At 31.3% G+C, this 24,748-nt stretch overlaps 1 long non-coding RNA gene across 1 annotated transcript; it reads left to right on the top strand.

The window, feature by feature from the left end:
* Positions 1–15,394: 15,394 nt before the first annotated feature.
* On the top strand, positions 15,395–19,625 carry LOC148619939 (uncharacterized). Its single transcript, XR_015921319.1, has 5 exons — positions 15,395–15,531; positions 17,704–17,748; positions 18,001–18,051; positions 18,790–18,820; positions 19,578–19,625. It is a non-coding gene; the product is annotated as an uncharacterized LOC148619939 (long non-coding RNA).
* The last annotated feature ends 5,123 nt before the right edge of the window (positions 19,626–24,748 follow it).

Here is a 24,748-nt window from a genome sequence, read left to right as displayed (position 1 = left end):
TGTTACAGCAGAATATCATAAGGTATTGTCACCTGCAAAATTGAACAAGTTGCTTTTATCAATATGGTTAAAAATATCATTTAAGAAAATGTTAAAAAGCAAATGACGAAAAAATTACTCTTGAGGTACACATTTATACAGTAATGAAAAAGGACTATGAACAGATCCATTTTTTATCCTGTAACTACAGGTAATCTTTCTACTATACAAATAAACGGTGTCAAATAAAACAAAGCTTGATTCCCCAACTGCATAATATCGTCTCCTGGTCACCCTTTCAGTTATTAGCGACGTCAAAAACAGGAAACGGGTAAAATGTTAAAAGTGCCTTTTAATAAACTGTTTTGGACAATTTTGCACGTTTTATTTAGACAATGTGGTTGCAGGATACATTTTAAAAACAATAAATATACATTACCGAAAATATCAATATATTTATTTGTACTTGCTTCGAAACAGTCAAATTAGCTCGAGAACCCTCGTTATCTGCTATTCTTAAAGCTTGTCAAATACATTTGATATTTTCCGTCAAAATGCATGTATTTTATATTTACACGTTGTTTTCACATTAAAGAGTAATCAAGGGAACCAAGGTTATAGCGGTAATCAAAAGAATGTAATCCAGGGACAAGGACCAGACATGCAAAACAGACATACACAACAAAGAAAGAACACAAAGTAACTAAAATCCTACATACAAAATAACAAAAGCAAATGAGCAACTCGGACTCCACTAAAACCTGGGAGCATGGACCAGGTGCACTGGTATGGTAAGCCTCGTCCTCTGCTTTTCTAGAAACACCCGCCGAGTTGCTCATAAAAAGGTCGAGTCCGGGGTAGACAAACGAGGAAAGGAAAACTATGACCCGTTGAATAAATCAGTTTTCATGATGCAGATGAATACACCATAATGATCAACGAGTTCATGATGACGACCATAAAACTTCTTTAGTGATGACTTCAATCTTGTAGCAATATAACCCTGTTCCAGAAGCCTATTTGTTAGAGTTCTAAAGTTGGAGCAACGTATTCATTGTTACTCAGCTTTGTTTTCCAGTCTTCTAATATTTACATTAATGTCCTAGTTAAAATATCATTCTCTAAAAGCTGAGAAAAAAATTATTGTAAAACTTTTCGACAAAACAATTTGCTTCTACATATATTGCCTTTTTATATTCTTTTTAGATTGATTGTTAAACACTGGCAGGTATATAGTAACCTTTTGTTAGTACACTATTCTGTATATGCAGTGGTACAACTTGTGCAACCTTCAACGTATCTGGAAAAAAACAGAAGTACACACAACCTTAATTATCATATTTGAAATTGATTGAACAATTAGTTAGTCAATTTTGAAATCTGAAAATTTATGGCGTTTTCAAGTAACAGTTTGAAGCGATGAGTTGCTTGATTGCAGCTAATACGTTCGGTATGCAATCCTTTAGATTAAATGATACGACCTTAGATAGTATTGTACTATTTTACATGTTATTGTAATGTTAGTAATTTTAGTTATTTAGATATAAATATACAATCTAAAATCTCTGATGTTGTACATAAAGTGAATTTTTGACTAAAATCACTGATGTTATTCTCGATGGGGTTAAGAATCTAAAATCTTTTCTGAAGTGTTGACGATTCATATATTCACACATGGAGGAAACAACTGCAATCATTCATCTACATAAGGGTAGGGCTAAAACGGCATGATGATAATGTTCAAAACTTATGGACTTCTTTGAACAAATAGATAAGTACATGTACTCACCATAATATGTAGCCAAAGTAATCAGGTGAGCAAAGTGCCTGGACATACTGCATACCATAGTTGACACAGTAATTCAAGATCGAGTCCCGCCGAAAAAAAAGCGACCGTTAGTATGCTTTGTAAACCGGTTCTTAAGTTTCTTTTCATAATGCGTTAAGAAATCCTGATCCGATAGATCAGTGGAAGCATTCAACATTTTGGAAAGTACATTACATTAAATTTGCGAAATTATCATAGAAAGAAATAAAATGTAATAAATGCTTATTTTGCAGATGTGTGGTTTTTTGAAGTATGCATTTTTTTCTTCATTTTCTTCAATTGATTCAGAAAAGAGTTAGAAGATTGATGATTTGATATGTAGTTGCAATTGTTCATCCTTTTTCAGTTTGAAATCTTATGTTGAACAATTATCAATCTTTTTGTATTTTAGTGGCATTTATAGAGTAATCTCCATTAATTTTACAGTACATGCTATAACTGTCATCCCCTATGAACAAGGGTTATATGAAAAGTCACATGGTAGTTTCTGTTTACTAAGACATATTTGACAAAAATATCAAAAATAAGAATATGAAGGCTTTTCAACTATAAATCACATTTTCCATGATTCTTATATAGAGTTCTACTTAAAATTTCAATCCTGTTTCAAAATCGTACTATGTGACGAATAACGGGGTTGTGTATAGTTGTATTTAAATAACAGACTGTTCGAGTAATCTTTCGTTTTATCATTTAGGGTTCAATTAGATAAATTCATCAATTCAAGTTTATCATTCAAACAATGTGGTAATCTGTTAAGTAGTCATGACTATAAGAGGAAGATAAACAACTAATAATTTATTTTTTTTAAAAATTAAATCTATCCGTACTATTTAGTGTTAACAATACTGAAGATTTGTTCACTTTATAAATTAATCTATATTTTAGGTTGTACGTCTGAAAAGCTTAAAGCACAAATATCAAAATCACTGGACGGATGTATTTTGCACTGCTCCGATAAATGGTATTTTACCTACGAGGTTTGTCATGCATTTATTAATATATATATATATGATATTAATTTTCATTTTAAAATTTGAGTATGTGATAATTTATCCGTCTTCTAATAAAAAGTAAAAAGATGTTCATTTAATGTTCCAAATTGACCATCAATACGTATGCCACTTGATGATGTTTAGTCTTGACCATGTACATCAGACATATACGGTTTGTTATTCAACATACACCTCATTAAAAAGAAATCTAAAATTCGAGTAAATTCATTACAAGAAGGGGCTGCATATCTGAATGAGAGAACATGGTACGGGCAATATATTAGAAAGCTTGTCGTTTCAGAATAAGGATTGTGTTTGCCTGAATACTAAACCATTAATTGATGAAAGTTTGAAAGACTGCCGGCGAACTTGTTATAAATATTCATCACAGTTTGCATGTTCAGAAAGAGGATCTACAATGGCTTTTGAATATGTCACAAGTAAATGTTTTTTTTTGAAAATATTTTTAACAAATAATACTTATATATATATATGTGATGGAAGTTTTCTATTTCAAACAAAGCATAGTGTGTTGTTGATGAATTGTATAAACAATAATAAAATGTATTGCAAAAATTAATTAAACTTAACATGCAACATATACAGAAATCTAAAAGGACAGTAAAACGGTAAATTCGTCTTTTTATGTCAAAATGCATATTATTAACCTTAGAATCACTTTTGCAAGCCTGATAAGCCGCTGTGTCATTTGTGTTTGTAGTCAAGGGCCTTGTTCATTTCACGAACTATACCAATCAAGAATGTATTGTGAGGGGAAGAAAAAAACCAAAGCCTTTACCTTGTGAAAGATTGTAATTCCGAACACGGCTATGTATGCAAACCCGGAACAAGTTATTTTCTAAGTAAATAATGAAATACTCATAATCGATTGTATTTAACTCCTTTGACCTTTCAGTTGGTAAAATGATATTCATATGTTTGTACTGAGTTATGAGACATTCATAATTCTTTAAAAAATCACAGCATAATTCTTATGTAATTATGAACAGACTTCAACAATTTCTCAAACCTATGTTTTAATGCATGCTTTTGAATGACAGTGTAGGAATTCATATCACTTTTTATATAGGTCCAGTTAATCGTAAGACCTGGTATGACTATCAAGACGAATGTCTTGGGGATGACCAATATATATTTCGTATAAAACAACAAAATATCGACTGTAACTGGACGCCAATCATTCGAACACATCTTATTATGGAAGGTATGAGTGAGTTGTATTATTTAGTTTAAAGTCATATTTTGTGTCTTTTTTTTGAGAAATATTCGTGCCACTTGTGTAATGGCTTTTGTTCCTTTTTTTTATTTTATTTTATTTATACTTTATTTATTAATTTGGTTTGCCTTCAGCAATATCATTTTTTTTATTAATCGGAATAATCGATACTACTGTTTCAACTCTGTAGATATACGGATATAAATTTATTTTAAGTATGTATTTGCATTATAAATATATATAGCGAAACTTTTCCAAACCGGCCACCACTGGGGCAAGAGGAAATGGCCGGTTTATAGGGGTGGTCGGTTCTGTGAAAAATAGCAATTCGTTCTAAGAGTTGTTTCAATTTATGTGTTCAATAACCCTACATGTTGTCAGTTTGCTGGTCGATGCATATTTACTGACAAATCAAAAATTTATTACATTTCAAAGTTTGCATCATTTGTAAATAATTTGATTTTACAAACAGAACTGCCAACAAAATAATGTTCATGCTTTTGAAAAATGTGTATTAAAGGTAAAACGGCTATTGATGGTATATATTTGTTTATCAAATAACCTGGATTGTGTTAGTTTATGCTTAGTTCTATAACGAATGTAACCCAGTGTTAATTACATTATATCGCACAGCTTGTTTACAACGTTTTTGTGTGCATATACTTGAAGCATTTCAAATGGAATTCATATCACGTCAGCTTAATCGTAATGATTATGTTATGTTGTGTGACAATATTTAAAACGCTCACAATATAACAATGAACGTTAATGACATCATAGTACCAAAACAGTTTATATAAAATAACATAGATTGCTCGAAGAGAATAAACCGATCAGGAAGCTCTTTACAAATAGAAATAAATTTGATAATACTTTATTATTTTTGAATCATGAAATCAATTTGTGTATGTATTTGCTACATTTAACATTTTCCATACAACTTGATACAATAAAGCATTTAATATATGAATAACAATCCGGGGTTTAGGTCGCCCCACTAAGATGCAGCCTTGGGGAATCCCCGACACAGTTCCCGCCAAAAACCAGCCAGCCGGAACGAGGCAGACGATCTTCAGACATTAGATAGAACAGACGTATATTCGCATACAGAAGTCCAAACCTGATTAAAGACCGAAGTGTACACATATACAAGTAAGTAGTCGTAAGCACTATATTTGCTCTGCGACTATTTACAACCTGCGAGATTTTCTAGCCGCAGATTTAGCTGAAATTCTATTTTTTTCCAAGACTTGAGGGAGGGAAGTGGTTGACCGCGTGGTCGAGGGTCGGCCATTACGATCGCTCCCGATTTTCGTTGTTCACTCGGGAAGTCCTCAGGATTTGGAGGAATCGTCTCTGTTTATCTCGGATTAGAGATAGCACATTGGGAATTCGTTTCTTTTTTCTTTAAGAATTTTCAGGTGGAAATTATTTTTCCCAAATGCTAGGGTATTGTCTGGAAGGACTGGTAAGCTGAGGGACAACTAGGTCTAGGACATATATGAATGGGGAGGATAGTTTACATCACAGCAGTTAATCTCTTACAAAAGAAAATTCTTTTGAGTCACAGGAAAAGGGACCTAGTGTAAAAATCTAGTTTTCCCTTAGAAAACCAGCAAACACGCATAACAAACAAAAGAATAAAACAACAAAGAAGGCCTTTGCCCAATTTTTCCCTGATTTTCGGACTATTTTGGAAACCTGCGGATATCTTTTTAATATAGTGAAGAGCCACTTAGCGTAAGATGGATACACAGGTAAGGGTGAATAACTGCTCATATGAAGAGCTTCTACAACTCCCAGGTATAGGTAGCGCGTTAGAGGGAGGAGAAGGGGTCCCTGATTTTCATGACCTTAGTGAGATCCCGTACCTAAAGGTGACCCCCAGTTAGTGAAACTACTGGACTTTACCACATATAAGGAAGAAAGTGAGGGGATTATAAGGATGACCAGTGGGAGCATGGGGAAACGGTCAAAAAAGTTAATGAGTTGGTAAGGACAAGGTCTAAACCAGGCAAACAGGGTTATGTAACCCTGAGCACTACTGGGTGTGGAGGGGAGTTGGGTTGCAAGGGAAAATCTTGGGCAGAAAGAGCCCTTCATCCCAGAGTTACAGAAGTAAGTGAGGTCTTTTTTTTAATAGAATTTTCCTCTGTTTTGTTTGTTTTGTATTTGTTTGTGGATTTGGTCTTTTTATTTTATTTTATTTCATTTCATTTTTTCCGAAGGCGTAATTTAAACGAAAAAAAAAAACATACCGGTACATTGTTTATTTAAGTGGATTGATTTTACCTGAATCCTGATTTTTGTTTTTTTTTAAATCTTTTAAAAGTTTTCTTCTTCTTTTGTTTTTTGTGTATTTTTTTTTAAATTTTATTTCGGTAAATTTAAAGGAAAAAAATAGTTGTTCATTTCTGTGGTTTGATTTTTCTAATATTTTCTGCTTCAGATATTTATTTTTTCGTCATGTATTCTAGTTCCGTAGTAGTCTTGTATTGCAGACGGTAAAAAATATTGTTGCTGGACTGATTTTGGCTTCCTATTTCTATATGGTTATAAATCATTCTTGCATACAAGCAACTTTTCGATTAAGGAGGTAGACCTAGGGTAAGGGACATAACTCATGAAATCAGTGATATGTTTGTATCAGATTCAAATTCTTTCAAGCTTTCCTTTGAAATAGAATGAAATTAGTCCAAGTAACTTTGATGCTTCCATGAGATTGATATAAAGAGCCTGGATACAAACGTTTCAATGATTCTAAAGAGTTATATCCCTAACCTTAGGTCTACCTCCTTAAACCTTCCCTTGATTTACTTCTAATTCTGCTGATGGGAGGCTACTTCTTGAAACGCAAATTACAGCAAATTAACATTATCAATGTATAATAAAAGGAAAGCACAAAATTATATGTTAGAGTAATCAAGATCACAATGATTCCAGCGGAAATCAAAAGAATGTAATCCTGGGAAGCCAAGAAATGGAAAACAGACCAACACAACAAGGAACACAAAATAACCAAAATGATACATACAAAGTAACAAAACGAATTAGAAACGGGTGGAACCATTGAACTTTCGAAAGTCGAATGTTTTAAAGCAAGTGAACATATTTATTACACATGAACAATAAAATAAATACTTTTGAAGGGTAGGATTACATTTCAGACGATAAACTGCCGACTATTATGGACACTATTCTTTCCTTGTGCTCACCTTCAGGCCTGTAGATAAATTTAATAAACGTTGCAATTTAGACCGTGACATCAAGTAAGCACTTTATTAAGAATGAGGATTATAAATAAAATAATAATAATAAAAATAATAATAATAATAAAAAAAAATAATAATAATAATTAAAACACTCTGTAACTTCCAATTTCGTTTATTCTGTTGTCATCCTGGTATTTGCGAACCCCGAAGTAAGACTTGGTTAACAAACATTCATTGATACCAGAGTTTTGAAAATAGAAGTCCAAAGATGGGTCAAATTAAATGTAAACACTAAGCATAGTAAAATCGCGTAAAATATTCTTCCTTCTCTGTCAGAAATCAATGACCCCTTTTTACAAATTGTACCATGAAATGAATGCGTAAAATGTTTGTAAGCTTTTCATGATAAAAAACGTTACGATTTAGCCATCATTAAAATAACCATAAAATTTTCTTTTTATTTGAGTACAGAAGTTCTTTAATAAATCTAATACAATTCAAATAACGTAATGATTTTTCGGAATAAGTTTGATGTAAACAATAAATAAGTACATACTGACTTCTTGGTAGAAATTTCTCATACTATAAGAAATAATTCCAAATCATCTCCCAAATACACAGAAGAAGATGTTTACAAAATGCTGGAATTTTTAATCGACAACATATTTGTCCAGTGTGGTGGACGTGTTTTTCAACAAACGGTCGGGCATTCCAATAGGAACAAATTGTGCTCCTCTACTTGCTCACTTATTCCTTCACTTAAGAGGCTGACTTTCCGAAAGAAAAATATTGTTTAGCTAGATCCATAAATCTCAGTTTGCGCCATATAGATGACGTATTACCTTCAAACAATTCTAATTTCGGGGAATTGGTACATCGCATCTACCACAAAGACCTTGAAATAAAAGAATGCTACAGACACTATATAGTCAGCTTAATATCTTGATCTACACTTAGAAATCGATGGTAAAGGACAACTTTACGACAAACGTGATGACTTATCATTCAGAATTGTCAAATTTTCTTTCATCTGTGGCAATACCCCTTCAGCACCTGCGTATGGAATGTTCATATCACAACTCATACTTTATGCCAGTGCTTGTCAAAACTACGCAGACTTTTTGTATCGCGCTAAAATCCTAACAGATAGGCTTCCGGAACAGGGTTATGTTGCTACAAGATGGAAGTCATCTCTGCAGAAGTTTTATGGTCGTCATCATGAACTCGTGGATCGTTACGGTGTATCCATCTGTGTCATTAAAACTGATTTGTTCAACGCGTCCTTTCCAATTTCGTCTACCTCGGACTTAACTTTTTATGAGCAACTCGGTGGGTGTTTCTAAAAAAGCAAAGGACGCTTGCCTTACCGGTGCACTTGTTGATAAAGTTTTTTTTTTATTAATATCTGTTAAATGGAAAAGTGAAGGTACGTTGTATCACGAGACAAATTCAAGCAGAGCCTGAATACAGAATTGTTACACACACAAGCATATCTTCAGTTGACGTCTGAAGCCCAATACGAGTATGTTTCTAATTATGATTTACCTGACGATTTACCAGAACAGAATAATAGAAGTATGTCCTGGAAAATGTCTTAGCCAATGCCAAGCCATCGGAGGTACAACAAGTGCTGAAGAAAAAAAAAGTATAATAATTGCTGAAAGTAACAAAAAAGTAAATGCTGAAACACAAGAAAATCCAGAAAGGTATGTGGTTCAACCAATGCCAGTGGAAGTGCTGAGTTTAATGAAAACCGACAACGAAAACTTGCGAAGGTATCACCGATGCCTATGGATCGCCAGGTGAAAATTAAACTTAGATATGTGGAGGATTAGCGAGAAGATGCCAATGACACCAGTAAATTTTCATATGTATTGAGCTAACGGAAAGAGAAATATAACAGTCTATGGGTTTAGAGAACGTCATTGTGAACTTAAATGTAATTTCAGTACACTTTTTGTATATTTAATTTCAGCATATTGTTCTTAACATTGAGTTTTCTTTCATATCTTTATTAACATTTATAGCAAAAATCAATTACTGTACTTAAATCACGAAGGTATATTCTTACTTTTTCGAAATTTTGCTGCTTTCATAATGTCGTTTAACATAAACACTGTGATCACGTCTTTTGTTCCAATTTTATTCTTTTTTTATTTTTTCTAGAAAAGGTCTTCGTCATAATTTTGTTTTGATAAATCATTTAAGAATCATGAAAATTAGATTTTTTTATGCTAATGCTTGTCCTTCTGTGTGTCCAAAATAACTCAATCAATTCGAGGTACTTCAATTATTTTCTTAGCAATGCTTTTTTACATGAAATTGAAGTAATGAATAAATTCTCAGTTTCAATTTGTTCTTTGCATTCCCGAAGAATTCTTAAAAAAGAATGAACGCTAGCACAGTCCAAGCTCTACAAAAATCTGGGTGAAATTGGTCGCACTTTCACTGTATCTGTGTAAAAGAACGGGTGTCGTTATTTTTTGTATAAAAATTCCTTATTTTGTGTGTTGTGTTTTTTTTTCGTATTTACATTCACTTTGTATTTTTAGTGTTAGTTTAACCCGAAGACGTACGTGTATAAAGATTATTGATGAACTGTAACTTTTGTATAATAAATGTTAAAAGATGTAAATTATATCTTTATTACAATGTGTGTAAAAATGTTTGTTCCAAAAAAATAGCACGGTAAAAGGATATGAAGAAAAATGACTTTCAATTTGAATTAGACCTCTTGCAACAGAAATACTACTGAAGAAATCTATATTTACAAGTATCCACACAAATCAAGGAAATAGGTAAATGGTGCGTTTTGGTTTTATTTGAAGTCTATCGAATTTTTGTTTGCGAATTAACGGCCTGGAATTTTCGTTGTGTGAATATATCTCCCTGTAACAAAGATATTGTTGTAGAAGAATATAGGTCTGATTGCAACATACTCTGTTAACAGTATGTATCACCATGTTTACATGTAAATATGTCAACACACTTACATGAAGACAATATATGGGTCATACGATGTTAGCTTAAAACTAACCTTTTTAATTAAGACAATGCATTTGTCTACTGTGGGAGTCACAATCCAGATATATATAGTTTTATAGTTTCTACGTGTACGTATAAAAATGCAAGCTGAGTTGTCCTTCTTTGTATTGTACAAAAAACTGTTCGAACTTCTACATGCACATAATCAAGCGCTGTTTGAAAAAAAATATTGTATTTAGATCAATATTTCTAATATGAATAGGTGATATATTTTAAGTAGACATTTTCTATCATACATATAATAACAGCCCCTCAGAAACTATCGAAACAAATTTTGAAGTGATATCAATGTCACGTTATAATATAAAACTTACAGTATATTTTTAAGGTCACATAATGAGACGTATTTAAGGTTCCAATTTAATGTGACTTTGATTTTGATTTTTGATTTTCTGTTCTATAATTTAACACTACTTAAACAGCAAAATATTCTAATGCGATTTTCCCCTGAATGACCAATTAAATTTAGTAGCAGACTCCAGGTGAAATTTTATGTGAACGGAGATTTCCAATGAAATTCACCTGTCATATTCACTGTTCTCATTTTCCTTGAAGTTGCTTTGCTTGTTTATATTTTTGTGCAAGAACCTCTGGCCAGACATGAACACATCTGTGAAGTTATTATATAGGACATGTTTAGATTAACATCACACCACTTACAAATTCAGTGTTACCTAAAACTATCTTTAAATCTAAAAGTCGACTTCAAGGCTTATTTAACGTCACCGAACTAGCATAAGTTTGAGACCGGCACTATTAAAACTTACAAGGCAATACTTTTGAAACCTCTAGACAAACTTCGAAAAGTTTTGAAGCAAACTGTAATGATATTGACTTCACCTACACGCCATGACACTGTAGTCTGTTATATTTTTTTCAACGTTAAACATACAAAATTTTACTGAAACAGCAAAGTAAAAGAATGCATGAAATAGAACGAGAAATAATACGTGTTTATTTGTCGGTGAACATACCTATAGGTATTTAACAACCGTTTTATTTCAAATATCAAAGAGCCAAAATTTTGTTCATAAAACGCCATGAGAAGCATATGAAGAATACACAAAGTAAACTTTTGACGACTTAAATAGTGCAAACGAATACAACATTCATTTTTTTTTTGGAAACTGATTAAACGCCAAAGGGTGAAAAGTAACAAATTATCCTGCCTGAAATAAACCTATGTGGAATTTCTCTTAAATCTGTATGTGAGAAGCCGAATACTTTATCGCATATGTTGCGTTATTGTATGAACTATCAAATGACATCTGTGATAAAGATGCCTTAATACTTATTGAGAGAGATGTTTTTTAAATCATAAAGTATGCAGCAAGTTCCTGATGAAAGATCTTCTGGGTGGACGCATAACGGAAATATCCGCTATTGTCACTAGACTCAAAAGGTGGAAAATCCTCATGTATAAGTTATTCAATCTGAATGTTAGGGTTAATGGTAAAGCATTGAGGCTTAGGCATGACCTTCATATTAATAATTGTACATGTAATTTTAATTAATCAGTGTAGATAAACGTTTGTTTTTTAAGTTTCTAAATATGTAAGACAAGGAGGTACATTTTGTGGTTTGCAATACTAAATTTTCAGCATTGATCTACAAACTGATAAAATCGCGGCAGTAGTCAAAAGGAAATGTCAATATCAGAGTAAAAACAGGAAAGTTTAAAACCGCAGCAATTATCCTGGTTTGGAACAAGCATGTCAAAGTCAAAAGGGGTTAAACCATGGATTTTTAACACGCTTAACATCCCGCTTCCATTACATTCATTACATTGTATTTCTGGTATATGTCAACACAAATGGGCAGCAAAAAACTGCCACAAGTCAAAATCGGTAATATCAGTAGTCAAAACAGTACAGAAAATATAAACTATAAATAAGTGAAAATAAAAATAATTTAACAAAACAAGTGATGAAAATCCGACACAACACAACACAAAGTCGAAACCCAAAAAACTGAAACAAATTTGTGAAAGTTTGAAGAATGAGATCCAACTCCCATTATTGTCGAAATAAGATGAAAGTAACAAAACATTATGAAACAAATGAAATCGAGGCAAAAGTCAAAAGGAAAGTACAACAAAAGTATAACAAATGGCAGTATCATATTGGCGAACGGAAAATATGAAACTACTGCAATGGTTCTGACTATAGGTTCAGGTATTTCCAATAATAAAGATGGAATAAATCCGGTTTATAGCGGCCTAAACCTTCCGCTTCCTTACAGGTCGAAACATTTTGGAAAAACAGACATTTCATGTCGAACAAACCACACGATATGGAAATCGAATATTACGCTTCTTTTAAAATATCAAGTGGTTGTGATTAGTAATTGCAATTCAATCTATTAATAAGGTGCAGAGAGGCGGACAGATGGACCACCTGATCACTATATCCCTCATGTACATCTAATCCATATGGTATAAAACGACTTTATTTACTAGGGTTGTTCAAGAATAATTTCTACTAGAATGCTAAGAAAACGATTGGACTGAATTAATGTGTGTTATATTGCTGTGATAATGGTCCTTACTATTTGACTTCCATATTGCTGTAACTTCTCAAAGTTCATCAGTCTGATTAATATGACTTTTTTTTAATTTCACCACTTTAATCAATATGACTTTTCTGAGTTCACCACTTAATCATGTTAATCTTGCAGTACACCAAATTAAAAAAAAATACGTAAACCTCTGAGGCTTCATTCCTTATATTGCTTATGTAGAACCTCTTGGTGATGGATTTGGCTTCCTCTTTCGTTAGTTTTGGTTTTGAGTACTTCTTGTATACAACTAATATCCTGGTTATGAACTTCCTAAATATTTGATTTTAATGCTGCTGATTAGAAGTTACTCTTTGAAACACGTGTACAGCATATCGAAATTTACAATATATGAAAATGGTATTTTTTGTATTTAAGATCCAATGGGTCGATACCTGAGGTCCCCGAGGGTATTCATCAACCAAATAGTCAGACATGTCTGACTCCGAATTATATCATATTTAATCTACCTTTTTTATGAAAACTTGCAGTATTCCAAATTTAAAAAATACGTAAAACACTGAGGCTTCATTTCTTGCATTTCTTACGGTGGATTTCGACTTTTTTTGTTTTGAGTACTTCTTGTATATAACTAATATTTTGATTATGACCTTCCTCAATGTTTGATTTTAATGCTGCTGATGCGAAGTTACTCGCACGTGAACAGCATATCGAATTTACTACATATAAAACTGGTATTTTTTGTATTTAATCTATGTGACTTCTATAGAGTTTAAAACAATAGTCAACATGACTTATAAAATGTTACAACTATAATCAATATGACCTCTCATTGTTCATTTCTCTTATCAAAATGACTTCTCTGAGTACACTACAATAACCAATACATATATGACTTCTCCAGGTTCATAATTTTTTTATGAGTTTACAACTATAATCAATATGAATTCTTTAGTTTCATCACTGATCAATATGACTTCTATGAGGTTACAACTGCAATCAATTTGTCTTCTCTGTATCCAACACTAAAATCAATATGACTTCCTGTGTTCACCATTATAACCAATAAGGCAAAACCTGGTACATGTATTTGGATTTGCATTGTTTTCGTTTTATTACAATCCCCACATGTAGAGTGCGTACCAGTTTTACAAAGAAAGTTGTCTTCCTTAAAATTGGTGGCGGTAAACAAAAGAAAACTTTGAAACGTTTGTCAAAGTTATGTGGAAGATAAAATAACAGTTTCCATTTTGTTAACGTTTACATAACCAACATAACAGAATGCACAAATTTAATGTTTCATTTTCATGAAAAAAGCAGTTAGTACAAAAGGTATGATATTGTTTATAAAAATAAATGCAAATAGAATGACCATTAGACAACTAGATAATCATCAACAAACACTAGAATCAAACTTTCCTTAAGAATATAGACCTATGGTAAGGAATATAACTCTTAAAAGTCATTGGAACGTATGTATTCAGCATTTTACATGTGTAGGTCTGCAACAATGATGACTAATTGATGATAATAATTCAACACTGGATAAATTGAATTGATTACTTATGATCAGTTAATCTCGTGTATGTCGCTTGTTTACTAAAAAGAAGTGAATTCCAATTATCAATTCACTTTTCATGCATTATGTCGCATGGAAAACATAATTTTACTTGTTTGTTTATACGTTGTTAAGTCAGATATTTAATCTATGCCTTCTAATGATTTATTTCAGGGTACTTTAGGTTAAGATAAATAGAAATTATATTTAAAGATTTCAATTTTTCCGATACATTGCTTACCGCGAATTTTTAAGACAATAAATTGCCCCTAAAAATCAATTCTCTTGTAAGTTCACCTATTTGTCATGTCAAAACCTAGGCTAATATTGGTACAGAAAGATGTAACGCTTGAACTTTTCAATATTATAGTACACGGTCGTTTAATTTCGATTAAAAATAAATATAACATTTAATGAGAAATAATCATAATTCGATGTATTTTACACCATTGCAAAAGTGCTCGGCAATTTCATATATTTAATGTAATGCAATATAATATATTTTTGTATTCCTCCCCTTAATAATCATGCTTTAACTAAGTTTGCAGTTATGTGTTCGTTGATTAGTATATTTGTACAATGCAAGATTCAAGGCAGCAAGTGATCAAGTAAATGAAAAAAAATTAATCTGATGAATTAAGAATTTTAATATATGAAAACTATCAACCTTCAAATGTAGAGAAATATCCCTAGTGATAAATATCATTAAAGATCAAAGAAACGTGGAAGTTATGGACAAGAGAACATTGGGTAAACTGAAAAAAAAAAGAAAAAAAAAAAAAACGTTTAAAAACCTTAAAAGAATAAAAAGAATCCAGAGAATTATAAATGCAGTTGCGTGCAAATTATGAGTCTTGGAATTTTGACGTTTTCAGTGCGAACTTATTACTGCATGTGTATTAAACAGAGCAATACATTTGGTCATTTGGTTTTGCACTTTCAGATACGTCATATTGTACACGCAGTTTTTATCGATTACTTACACTATATATATACCCATGGGAAAACTAATGTTAACAAAGACCGAACACAAGATACAGACGAAGCAGTTATCCCCTACGTGATGATGTGCAAAACTCTGACGGTTTTTATCATCATGATGCTCATCACGAACATAATTTGTCACGACAAACCCGGTCACGAAACAGGTAAAATTAAAGGTAAGCATTTGTTTTACGTCATTGTGTCCTTGACTTAATAATATTAACAGGATAATTAATAGGAGATGGTGAATTATTGTTTATGAATCTTCAAGCGTTCTTGGCTAGAGTAATTTATGTTTTTATTATTCACAATAAATAAAGATGAGTAATTGATTACCATTGTTAACATACTTATTTTCTCTAAATTTATTGTAATCAAAATGAGTTTTAAATTTTGTGATGGGGGCTTGGTATTCTTGTAAAGGAGTATGTTCAGAAAATGTCAAAATCAGCCCCAAAAACTAAAGTGTTTCAAATAAATTTGATAATTGTATAATTTACTATTTAAATATATGCATTCGTTAAAAAACAAAGTTTGATGGCTGTTAATGCCTGTGTTTCACTAAAATTGTAGATGAAAATAAAGCAAAATCAGAAAATAAAGTCGAATTGTGTTAAAAAATATACCCCTAATCCTCTCATTTTTGTGAAAATTCCTTGAAAACTTTGTGGAAATAGTGTTTTGTACCCTCCTTTTGACTAAATTATGACCCAACAGCTTGTATTTTCTGTATATTAGTATTCAAATAATCTTTCAGGTTTTAAAAAGGCAATTAGAAAATTTCAAATTTTCGTTAGTGAATTTACTCCTTTGTCACATGGGGAAGTTCTAAAACGAGGAACATTAGATAAATGCCACTGCTGTCTAAAATAGAGTATTTATTTAAAACCTCACCATAAAGGGCATATCAATATTCAAATGAGTTGATAATGAATAATCTAATCGACATTTCGATACTCATCTAGAATAATAATAATTAGCTTTGAATTGATAGGTTTTACATTAAACACTTTTATATGACTATACAGCTCAAAAGCTGAAATTCTCCTTCATTTTCAAATGGGAAACGGGGAATCGGGTACGAGTAATGGGGCATCTATAATGTGGTAATTGGTCGATAGCTGTGATTGCACTTGCAATTTTTGAACAAAACAAATTTGGTTTACCATCTTAATATACAATATTTAAGACTATCACTGGCCGTTAAGATCCATTACATGAATGTTTGTATTATTCGGTAAATATCACACAGAAATAGGAAATACATGTGTTTTAAATATGTAATAAATAACACTTCAATTGATGAATTTAATTGTAATCAAAAAGCAGTATTAACATGTCTTACACAATGACCGTTAAAATGAGCAGTCAAAATATATTGACCGTATATCCCCACCACACTGCCCCGCGAAAAAAGAGCCATGAACATATCAATATTTTTAGTCAAAAAATGGAGATTGATCATGCATAATGCAAGTTTAGGTTCATAAACAAAAAACGTATTGACTGTATATATATATATATATGATGGATGATAGAAAAAATGGGAACACATTCCCAGAAAATGCTTTACATACATATTGTGTTCACGTAAATGCTAAAAAAAATAAGAAATCACGATTCTCTGTTTGATAAGATTTTTAAAAGAGGCAATCCTTAGATGGCAATAATGCATGAAAGATATAGTTTTTCCTGCTAAAGTTCAGTTATTCAGTTACAACCATAGTATTAGTTTAATACAAATATGATTCTTTAACTTTATAGTTTTTTTTTTGGTGGTTTGTTTATTACACCTCAATAAAAAATATTTTTTTACCAAAAAACGAGGAATACATAGATTTTAAGAAAGCATTGTTAATCAAACAACAGGAAATTGTGCTTGCTTTTCGTGTTATGGTACGAAAACTCAGAAAAAGCTGTTAAAACCATTTGATTGAAAAACTACGTTATGCCAGTATATGAGATACAAAAGTTTTGGGTTGAACATGTTGAATATTCAAACAGAAATCAGTTCAGGTAATTTGAGCTTGTTGACAAATATTTTTTTACTTTTTGGTAATTTAAATATCTTATGATTTTTATCAATAGTCTTTTTTTTTAATTTTTAACCGAAGCAAATTTATTAAGAAAGCGATGGAACTTCAATTAATTTTTTAAAAATCATATTTGAAAGAACCTAGCTATGGAACATATTTTATTACCTTTACGTTTTCATAGTAATACCCTTTAGATAAATATTTCAATAAGGACTCATAAACTCATAATTGAAAATATTACGTTAAGACACTTCGAGCAATACTGCCTTTATAGTATGTCTAGCTATATTTTTTCTTGCCTTGCATTTTAAGGTCACGATAACCGGCCAGAAACCGAACAAAAGTCACTACAGGCAGGTAAAAGATTTTTGTATGCATTTATTGTAATATAGATTATGTGTATCTCCATATGACAGGTAAGAAGAGTATTCCATATTCCTATGAAAATTGATTAATTTTGAGTCATTTTTGTTATTTTTTTTTTAACAACGCACATGCATTGACGTAACTATCATCAGTTTTTTGTTTCGAATTCAAAAACTAAATCTTGAAATACATGTATCATTATATTTTCAATCCATTAAAAAAACTCTTTTTTATTTTATTTAGCGTTTGTAAAGAGGTCTGCGCTCCTCAGGCGGAGACAACGTAGACCATCAGGTAATATTTTGTCCTATCTTGTAGATATTTAAGTAGCAGTCTTTGTAAGAATCAGACAGTGGTCAAAATACACTATGAAAAAGGCTATCATTTTGATTATGTAATTTGTCTATTTGCACCATCAGAATCAAGGAAAAAGACAATATTTTCCATATTATTTCTAACATACTATTGAAAAAATTCTGAGCAAAGCCAATAATGCAGAGATCAAATAATTTCATTCTTGTCGAAACTCATAGAAAGTATCCTTGACTGATATTACATTGTCAGATTTAATTTTGGGATTATGGGATTTTTACATGCATGTGTCTGATTTTTCCCATTTTATCTGATTCTTACAAACACTTATATTTAAGTACATGATTGACGGAGGCTGAGAGAAGAGAAAAACTTCTTAGTTTTGTACAATTCAATTGTTCTGCTTATATTAATTTCATTCTTTTCGAAACTCAGATACAACCAGTTTCGGTATTTCGTAATCATAAACCTTACTTTTTTAAAAAAAATATAGGTTATTTAGAAAGATAACAACATTTTGTTTTTGCTTTGTAACGCTTTATTTTCCTATTTGCACTATTATTCGGTCGTTTTGTACGTCAAACGGTTCTTATTGTAGACAGTAAGTAAGAAGTTTTTTTGGACACATTGCGATTGAACGTGGTTTAATAACGGCATACCAAATGATGCATTGCATTTTTTTTGCATACAAATTTATTATTATTTTCATCTTTCTTTCAGTTAATTCAACAGAAGGGTTCATGTTGTAAAGGTAATTATCATTTGATTTCAATTAATCTATCTTACAAATTAAATATTAAAATATATTTAGTAATATACTACGCTAATATACAATGGAATCATGATATTAAATGTTTGTTGGGACAAATTAAGAAAAACACATTGTCTACTTGACTTTTTTGTCGTTTTTACCTCTTGCTTTGGTATTACTGAAACAAATGTTTTGAACTGAAACAGTGTATTAAAGATTACAGATAAGTATTAACATGTCAGAGCTCAATATGGTCGATAAAATTTTTATTGCCAATTGTATGTTTGGAAAAAGGTTACTAAGTGTCAGTACATTTTGTTTTGTATCTGTAAGAATCAGGCAGTGGATGAAACATGGTATGAAAGCATCATTTTGATAGTGCAATTTGACTTTTTTTTTACCATCAGAATCAAGGAAATAAGGCAAGATTTTCAAAATCACTTTGGTAAATTGTGATGTAATTTCATTGAAATGTACTGTGAATGAACAAATTATTTTAAGGGCAGATAAGTCTAATTTTTCTAACATTCTATTAAAAAAAATCTGAGCAAATCCAGTGATGCAGAGATCAAATAGTGGTATTTTCAAATAGAGAAAGCATTTTTGAGTGCCATTATATTGTCAGATTGGTGGAGTTGTGATACATGTATATATATGTTTAAGATTTTTCCTATTTTGCCTGATTCTTACAAATACTTACACTTAATTTTATCAGTTATTCCTGTTAAAACTTATACCTTCTCTAATTTTATTTCAGCATGTAGATATGACTGCATGGATTATACAAAATAAAGCTGAATTACATAAAATATTTGTATTTTGTAAGAAAACGACAATAACGTAAAATCTTACTATAAAATATCAAAGAACAGAGCGTCGTTAGGAGAAGCCTTAAAATCATATCGGTAATTTCAAAAGAGTAATGTCACCTTAACCTTTAAATTTAATTCACCAACAACATGTAGAAATGTCCATGAAACAAAAAATCATCGGCGATTAATATGAATGTTTGATTGGAAAATTCCTTTGTGGTATAGTAAATGTTGTACATGTATGTTTCAGATGCTGTGCTCATGTTTTGAAATAACCGAATAACTTGCAATGTTCTATTTATTTTCAAATTGTTTAAAATCATAAGTATACTCATGTATTGATCTACCGATATACTTTGTAATGTTAAAGAACGTACCGACTGCAAAACTGGTGACATATGTTTAAATAATTATTTGATAGGCATAACCTCATTTCTGCGAAAGCGTAAGAAAATCTTATATATGGTCCACATATGTGCATCAGACCCTTAAAACTCATTATCTGTCATGGTCATTTGAGTGAATTAATTAACGTTCACAAAATTTGTCTTTAATGTGACTACATGTATCTATGGTCGCTGGTATTGAAAACCAACGGATATCTTTGGACAAAATGCAGTTAATAATGAAAAGTAGTCAACACAATTATAAAGATATATTACACAACAAACTCAAAATATTTAGTTAAGAAATAGTACAAAATTGAAACAGTCAAAAAGATGAGCCGTACCTTGATACTACTGAAAAAAAACCGCTGTAATATAAGTGTAGGCGCAGATATTTATATTCTATTCAAAGCTTTCATATGTTAATTGCACATAAATTTATATAGCAAGTGTTGAACAAAGTATTGTCATTTTTAATAGGTAAAAAATATAAATATATTCAAATAACAAAAAAAAAACACACACACACACACACACTTGGACTGTTTGTCTACGACAGGAGCTTAAACAACATGACCACGATTTTTAAACTTTGTGGTTTTCTTGATTTTTGATACCAAAAGAGTATGTACAACTATAATTTGATATTTTGTTCATGTAAGACAGATAACATAAATTGATATCCTGTTATTTGTACGTCAAAAGGATAAAATGTCAAGTCATTTTTAGACTCCAGCATGTGATACCTATCTGTCTATATATACATGCTTTTTATAAATGTTGATTCAACATTATTACGTATTTTAAATGCTTATCATCGGTGGCAAAGATGAAGAGAAACAATGTCAGAAGTTGGATTTTCTCAAATGGGAGTCAAATGGTGTGTACAACTAAATATATATAATGTAACATTGGAGTGTATATGTCTTATATATGTTATGTAACATAAAAAGTGTATTTTTTTTATAATTCATAATCACTAAAAGTAATTAAATGTATACCTTCAAAGAAGTTTACTGAGCTCCTCCTCTGTCCAGTAATTATATATAGTAAATTTTTTACACAGTTCCTTACATACTAAATTTGTATAATGTTATGAACTTTTAAATATTTTAACTTTAATAAATGAACAGTATTGTCCTTTAATTTTCCTTGTCATTTACAAATTTCAATTGCATATGTATCTTTCAACGTGTCGAACGGCGAATCATTAAATTAATGAACTATACACATGTTACTTCTGTCTTCAAATCGGGTGTCGTTGAAATTGTTATCCTAAAATCATTGGCTAAAGAAATGAAAAAAATAAATTGAAAGGGAAAACGCAAACCAATGTATAGAAAATGGCAAGTAAAATGGTCAGGCAAACACATACTGCGTAAGAAGAAGAGTCTGATATTGGTGTTAATATACGTACCTTTACCTATTTAAGATATTAATCGAGCTGAAGAGGTAAAGTAGAACCTTTTAACTTAATACTTATAGTACATGAACAGGAAAATAAAATGGAATACTGTTTGGTTACATCGGAGAGCATTTTACTTTACTCATAACAATAACAGTAAAACACCTAATTCTCTGTTTAAAGGATTCTGAAGCGAAGTGTAAAAAAATACAAAATGACGTTCATGCTGGAACAAAGTGGCAAATATGCAATAACAAGTATTATGTTGACTTATCTTACCAGAATATGTATATAGAAAGGTCTGAAAAATTCCCAACAATATTAGAACTCAAATTTTTTGTCGTTCCCTCCGCGAGACTCGAACTCGTACTGCTGTGACATCTATGACAACACCGCCTGCACGAAGTCCAGCGCCCTAGACCACTCGGCCAGCTAGGCTATATAAAAATATCGCTTTCGCTGGCCGGGTCATTCCTCCTCGTAGGATTAATCTAGGGCTGTAACTTAGTACACGATGTATAGTGGTACGGGATAGTTCATTTAGATGTTAATATGTAGGATAGAGGATCAATTTAATGATGCATGTCACAACAAATCAATATTATACAACGTCTCAGAATGTGACGACTCTATTTGCTACACTCCTCCATCGGATGAAATTGATACAGGGAAGATATATAAACGTATAGAAAGGTCTGAAAAATTCCCAACGATGTTAGAACTATATATATATATATATATATATGTATATACATCTTTCAGAAATGCAGTATTTTCAAATATTAATTTGTGTTAATCTGTACAGTTAAGCTACAATTTGCTCAAGGTGCTTCAGTTACTATAAGTGGATGTTGCCATGGAAGTCACATTAATACTTTTTTGAGTTCAGAATTTATTTTTGACATACTCTAAGTGAAATACCTGAGAACCGAGCTTATTAAATAGTATGAAAGTTAAATCAATGCCGTATACAATGGACTGAATTTCTAGTGAAACTGTGATTCACATAAATTGTTTGTATTGTTGTGATCTTTATTAGATAAGATGTGTTGTACTACAATAATGTGTATATCAGGTTCCAGCCCTCGATTAAACATACGTGGATGTATCAATTTGCTTACGCATGCTAACGTCATGTTTTGTTTAGTTGAACGAGTGGTTCAAGTCCTTGGACATGTCACATCAGTGGACCGTCGAATAGCGTTGGAGAAATGTTTTTAAAATTCAACAGTTTCAACGTTGTTCGAACGTTTTTATTCCATAATCTGCGTACTCTAACTTTTGATGTTTTTTAACTTGATCTGTTGAGGCGGTTTAACGATTAAAGCTGTAATATTTTGGGACGTATATCTCATTAAGCACAGAAAATGCCATAACATTTATTTACGACTCCCGATGATAAATCATTCAGACAAAAAAATTCACGTTGTGAAGAACTGGGTATCTTAGTATGAAGAACATATTCAGAATTTGTGATTTTTTTCATTGATTCATCAAATAAGTAAGGTATATAAGAAATTAGAGACGATAATAATTATTTGTCTAAGTAGGATATGATTGAAAACAAAACCATCTATAGATGAACGTTTTAAACAACTACAGACGAACTTGTTCTATGATCGAACATTTTATAAAAAGGTGTTAATAATTATTGTTAAAATTGTTATTTATTAAAACGTTAAAACATATTAGATATGATACTGTGAGTTTCTACATGAAGTTTCAAACAAATCAGTGTATTGTTTGATGTATTGTACAAACAAATATAAAGTTTTGGAACGCATCGAGGAATCGTGTGTATAGAACAAAAGATTAATTTGTACCCTTCAATGTCATAGGTCTGATTCCAACAATAAGTAAACAAAGATAGAGTGTATTGCAAGGGACAGGAGGAATCGACGTCGATATATAGTTGAAGATGGCAATACCAAATAAGACTATGTTTGTGCATCAAACTGTGGCGTGTATCTAAGAAATTGGTAAATATTTCTTAATTGGCTGCATATTATTGTTACGATATTTCAAAAAATAAAATAATACATTTATTTGTTAAAACTATATTTGTTTTCTTTCTAAGTTTGATAATATATAATCATTTCTATATTGCATCTTATATTCTTATGTTATAGTGAAAAGATTTAAACTACTGTATGATCTGATCTATGCCATATCTAAGTCATAACAATTAATGAACTACAAGCTCTTAGCAGTTAATATGGCACTAATTTGAAGAGAAGTTTTTTTAAAAGATCTTGTATGAAAATCAAGATGAATGTCTGGAGAAAAACCATCACATTTGACTAAAACCCTGACCTAAAATCAACATGGAAGTTTTACTGCATGTCGGTATTATATTAAGGACAAACGTGATTGTGAAAGATATTAGTTGCAATGGTTGGTTGATATTCAGTATGTTCATGTTACAAATATGCATATCCTAGGCAGGTGTGACAAAAACCTGAAGAAATACTTGACTTTTGAAATGATAACAAAATAGTTATGTAGTTTCACAATAGTCACATATCAATATCCTGAGTAGTTCAGCAGAGATATTTTTATTGCTATTATGACTGATAGTTATGATGAAGAACTAAATGGATCCTCGGAAGATTTTGCCGTACTACAACTTCAGTATGATAGAAAAAAATGACCCGACTGAAATTTACATTGGAAGTTACCAAATATGGTTTAAACCGACCAGTTACATTTGGACTTAACACCACCAAGCAACTGGCTTTTATTTTTACAAAGATAAGTTTCTTTCATTGAGGCAGGGAAAGTCCTACCTCAATTATATTGCATTGAGTAATTTTCGAAATTTTGATATAATCCTAAAGTAGTATATGATAAGGTCGTTAAACTTTCACTGCCTATCCCTGAAGTGCATTCACAATGTAATGGTAAACAGGAACTGAGTATGTATTGAATACAAATAAAGCGTGATAAAAAAGGAAGGTACACAATATTTACCTGTCGGCCTCCGTAAAGGGCGAATTGATCTAGAACTGGACTATATGAACAGATACAATTTACCCACACAGACTACAAAAATCAAATGTCCGTGAAGTATTAACACATATCTTTGACAATCTGGTCAAAAGAAAAAGTAACTGTTATTTTAAAAAGTTGTGACATTCTTCACACTATCTAACTGTAATTGCGCGGCCAGTAATTTAAGTATCTTGACCTTGTATATGCTCATTAACGTGCCAAGTTATTATGATTGCTCCTATCGGTCAACAGACAAGAACATTAAATAAGCTATATTCCAGTGGATAATCTTAAGATAAACACGGCAGTCGTTCAAAATCTCTTTGTAATGAAG

This window comes from Perna viridis, chromosome 4, assembly GCF_037379345.1.
Source record: "Perna viridis isolate PV_CMFRI_1.1 ecotype Kerala chromosome 4, ASM3737934v1, whole genome shotgun sequence".
Taxonomy (NCBI): Eukaryota; Metazoa; Mollusca; class Bivalvia; order Mytilida; family Mytilidae; genus Perna; species Perna viridis.
The sequence above is the reverse complement of the archived record's forward strand: the minus strand, read 5'-3'. Positions and strand labels throughout refer to the sequence as shown.